This window comes from Neophocaena asiaeorientalis, unplaced genomic scaffold (assembly GCF_003031525.2).
Source record: "Neophocaena asiaeorientalis asiaeorientalis breed wild unplaced genomic scaffold, Neophocaena_asiaeorientalis_V1.1 scaffold39, whole genome shotgun sequence".
NCBI lineage: Eukaryota > Metazoa > Chordata > Mammalia > Artiodactyla > Phocoenidae > Neophocaena > Neophocaena asiaeorientalis.
This window is the reverse complement of record NW_020175670.1, coordinates 6,703,715-6,708,684: the sequence shown is the minus strand read 5'-3', so window position 1 is coordinate 6,708,684 and position 4,970 is coordinate 6,703,715. Positions and strand designations below refer to the sequence as shown.

The following is a 4,970-nucleotide window of genomic DNA, read 5'->3' as shown; positions in this document are numbered from 1 at the left end:
CTCATCTATAAAATAAAGGGCTGACCTAGATGATCTCTAAAGACCCTTCCAGCTGTAAAATTCTGTCATTTGTACAAAGCATTATGAAGTGATGTTTTGAATGTAGAATTCCTAGAGTGTGTATATCTGTCCCACTTAACCTGGTACTTGGCAGATGTTATTTATATTCTTAGACATTTTATGGTTTTTATTATGTTTTTTTCCTTGACTAAACTGTATACTCTTTGAGGGCAGGGACATATATATAGTTCTCTCCTAGGACCTAAGATGGGTCATTTTATGAGTAAAATATTGAATAAATATTTGATAATTGTTTAGGAAAGATGATGCCCTATCCTGATTCACTAAGTCATGATAAATACTTCATGAATTCATAGTCTGTTTTCATAAATATTTAGAAATTTTTAATCTCAGTATTAAGTCATTGTCATAAAATTTCTTCATATGTGTTTTTTCTTTCATTCTTTTTTTTTATTATTCTATACCGCTCAGAGTGTTTTATTTAAAAAAACAAAACGAAGCAAAAAGTCCTTTAATCAGAAATTCTGATTAAATTCAGTATTAACTCAAGTTCTCAGAAATCAATCGAGGAAAGCCAACAGGTGCATCAGAGAAAAGCTGGTAGCTGTTGACAGTTCTTTGGTGGAAAAATAAGTTGCATACTTATACGAGCTGCCCTAATGATCATCAAGCCCAAGTTACGTTGTCCAAATACAGGTTTCAAGATACACTAAAGAAACCATACAGACACCCCCACCAGTATAAAACTTTGACAATGAAGTTGAAGGATGTAGGAAAGTCAAGTATGACAACACACATGACTAACTTATAAAATAAGACTGTCAATCCTCGAAAACTAAAATGGGGAGACCTCAGGAACAGTAACGAATATAAAATGAGGGCTAATAGCAAATGAAACAACCCCAAACATTTTCCTAATGACTAAGCTACAAAATGACAGCTTAGGAGACTATTAACATGTAGTTTTTCTTCTGGCTATCAATCAATACATATATTAAATTAGGGTAATTTTTTTTCCACTCAATTACCATCATTTCTTTCTTTTTACCTTTTCCCTAATTTTCTCTTGCAACATTTTTCCTTTGGCTTGACCAATTGAACTCAAGAGGTTTGGAACCTAAAGTGAGCATCAACTCATTATTGGAATAGCACTTGGGAAATGCAATTGTAGAAAAGACAAGTTTGTGCAGCGTTGGTGGTATAGTGAGCATAGCTGCCCTCCTAAAAAAGACAAACTTTAACTGAAGTGGCTTGACAAAGTTAGGCAGCCATTCTCAACAGTGTCCCCCTGTTAATCAGTAGGTTAATGGCTTCTCTTGGCTGGATGGCATGATCCTGCAGGACAGTGGCGTGCTCCCTGGTGGATAACTGCAGAACTACGTGTGCAAATACCCACCCATTTAAGCTTACAAATAAATACAAAGCATTGTTTTAAACCATTTAAGTAGAATAAATATTGCATTTCTATCAGCCTGGTTTTCCTCGTGAACTAGCTTGGAGTGCTGTGCATGACACAGAAGACACAATAGTTAATTACTTGCTACTCCAAGCTCCTTAGACTTCAGTACTTCCCGCTCTTCAAGCCTCAGCACTTTTTTTGCAGAAGTAATGGTATTCCTCATTAGCATTGCCACTGTCATGGGACCAACACCCCCCAGGGACTGGAATGATGTAACCGGCTTTCTTCCTGACTCCTTCAAAATCCACATCTCCAACCAACTTGGGTTTAGCAGTTATGGGATCTTGAATTCTATTTATTCCCACATCAATGACAGCTGCTCCTTCCTTAATCATATTGGCTGTGATCAGATTTGGAATGCCTGAAGCAGAGACGACAATATCTGCAAGAGCTGTATGTTTCTTCAGCTGCTCCTTGGGAATGTATGGATGAGAAATTATGACAGCGGCATCACTTCCAGGATGTTCGTGTGCCCCTCTGGTGTGTAGTAACACTGCAATGGGCACTCCAACATTTTTTAACCTTCCATCCACACCCACATTCTTCCCTAGGGTTGGAATGCCAGTTTGCTTAATTATTTCCTACACACCCCATGGAGTAGCTGGTAACATGGAATTCTGGTCCAAACACATTTGCCCTATGTTAATTACATGAAAGCCATCACCATCTTTGTCTGGAGAAACAGCATTGCAGATCTTTCTCCCATCAATGTGCTCTGGAAGAGGCAGCTGAACGAGGAGGCCATCTACATTATCATCATTATTTAATTTATAGATTAAATTCAACAGTTCTTCCTCTGAAATTGAAGCTGGTTTCACAATTGTCTCACGGTTGATTCCCACATCGGCAGCTACTCTGGTTTTGTGGAGGACAGAGGAGTGACTTGCGGGATTCTCGCCAACCAAAACCGCGCTCAGGTGCGGTCCTTTGTTGCCTGACACCACCCACACTTCCAGCTCCTGCTGCACTTCCTGCTTGATCTGCTTGGCAAGTTTCCTTCCAGCATTGACAACAGCTTCATTTCGGACTGCTGATTGCTGGAAGGGGCGATGGTGGAGGCAACAGCTCTGTGCCGGGCTGGAGCAGCAGGGTGGCCAAAGTGGATACGAGGGACGCTGCAGCCACGGCCAGCGCCCTCTCTTTCATTCTTTAAAAAAAGAAAAAGAAAAAAAGCCAAGACATTGAAGCAACCTAAGTGCCCCATCAACAGAAGAATGGATAAAGAAGATGTGATATATATATTCCATTATATATATAATGTATATATGACATACTATGTATATAGTATGTATAATATATAGTAATATATACTATAATATATATATAATGGAATATTGCTCAGCCATAAAAAAGAATGAAACCCTACCATTTGCAGAAACATAGATGGACCTAGAGATTATCATGCTAAGTAAAGTAAGTCAGAAAGAGAAAGACAAATACCATATGATATCACTTATTTGTGGAGTCTAAAATATGACACAAATGAACTTATTTACAAAACAGAAACAGACTCACAAACATAGAAAACAAACCTATGGTTACCAAATGGAAAGGGGAAGGGGTGGGATAAATTAGGAGTAAGGGATTAACAGATACATACCACTGTATATAAAATAGATAACAAAGATTTACTTTTTAGCACAGGAAACTATATTCAATATCTTGTAATAATCTATAATGGAAAAGAATTTGAAGCTGTACACCTGAAACTAACACAATATTGTAAATCAACTATAGTTAAATAAAAATAAATTTAAAAAAATAGTACACATTTCAAAACTTCCCTTTGTCAATTAACCTTTTTTAATTAAAAGACTTTTATTGAGCAATTATAGCTTCCATATGCTCCATCACTCCCTCCTCACACATTTCCCCTATTTTTAACATCTTGCATTAGTGTGGTATATTTGTTATAATTGGTAAGCCAATATTGATATATTACTAACTAAAGTTCATAGTTTACATTAGGGTTCACTCTTTTTTAAAAATTAATTTATTTATTTATTTTGGCTGCGTTGGGTCTTCGTTGCTGCACGTGGGCTATCTCTAGTTGTGTCGAGTGGGGTTACTCTTCCTTGCAGTGCACGGTCTTCTCATTGTGGTGGCTTCTCTTGTTGTGGAGCACAGGCTCTAGGCACATGGGCTTAGCTGTGGCACGCAGGCTCAGTAGTTGTGGCTCACAGACTCTAGAGCTCAGGCTCAGTAGTTGTGGCACATGGGCTTAGTTCCTCCGTGGCGTGAGGGATCTTCCTGAACCAGGGCTCGAACCCATGTCCCTTGCATTGGCAGGTGGATTTTTAACCATTGTGCCACCAGGGAAGTACAGTATCCTAGAAAATATTCCTTTCACTGCCCTAAAAATCCCCTGTGATTCACCTATTCATCCCTTCCTCTCCCCAGTATTTGGGGACCACTGATCTTTTTACAGCTTAACATATATTATAGTTTGAATCATACAGTATGTAGCTTTTTCAGATTGGTTTCTTTCACTTAGTAATGTACATTTAAGGCTCCTCCATGTCTTTTCCTGGCTTAATACCTCATTTCTTCTTATCACTGAATAATATTCCATTGTATGGATATTACACAGCTTTGTTTATCCACTCACCTATTAAATGACATGTTGGTTGCTTCCAAGTTTTGGCAATTATGAATAAAGCTTCTACACACATTCATGTGCAGGTTTTTGTGTGGACATAAATTTTCAGTTCATTTGGGGAAATACCAAGGAGTATGATTGCTGGATAGTGTGATAAGAGTATGTTTTGTAAGAAACTTATAAGTAGTTTTGTAAGAAATTTCCAAGCCGCCTTCCAAATCATCCATAAGTTTTTGCATTCCCACCAACAATAAATAAGAGTTTCTGTTGTTCCACAACCTTGCCAGCATTTAGTATTGTCACTGTTTTGGATTTTGACCATTCTAATAGGTATGTACCAGTATCTCATTGTTTTAATTTGCAATTCCCTAATGACATATAATGCAGAGTATCTTTTCATATACTTATTTGCCATCTGTATATTTTCTTTGCTGAGATGTTTGTTCAGGTTTTTTGCATCCTTTTAATTGGATTTTTTATTATTGTTTTTGTTGAGTTTTAGCATTCTTTGTACATTTTGGATACTAGTGCTTTATTGATGTTTATCTGTTTTGCACAGATTTTCTCCTAATGTGTGGATAATCTTTTCATTCTCTTAACAATGTCTTTTGCAGAGCAGAAGCTTTTGGTTTTTTGGTTTTTTGTTTGTTTTGTTTTGTTTTAAATGAAATTCAACTTGTCAATGTTTTTCTTTGTTGGGTCATGTTTTTGGTGTTATATCTAACAAGTCACTGTCAAACCCAAGGTCTCCTAGATTTTCTTCTATGTTATCTTCTAGAAGTTTTACAGTTTTTCACTTTATATTTAGGTCTGTGATTCACTTTGAGTTAATTTTTGTGAAGTGTGTAAGGTCTTTAACTAGATTCATTTTTTTGCAAGTGGGTGTCCAGT

The 4,970-nt window shown here is 37.1% G+C and overlaps 1 pseudogene; it reads right to left on the bottom strand.

Annotated features, from left to right (window-relative positions):
* Nucleotides 1-1,150: 1,150 nt before the first annotated feature.
* On the bottom strand, nt 1,151-4,102 carry LOC112390647 (bifunctional methylenetetrahydrofolate dehydrogenase/cyclohydrolase, mitochondrial pseudogene; annotated as a pseudogene).
* Between the last annotated feature and the right edge of the window lie 868 nt (nt 4,103-4,970).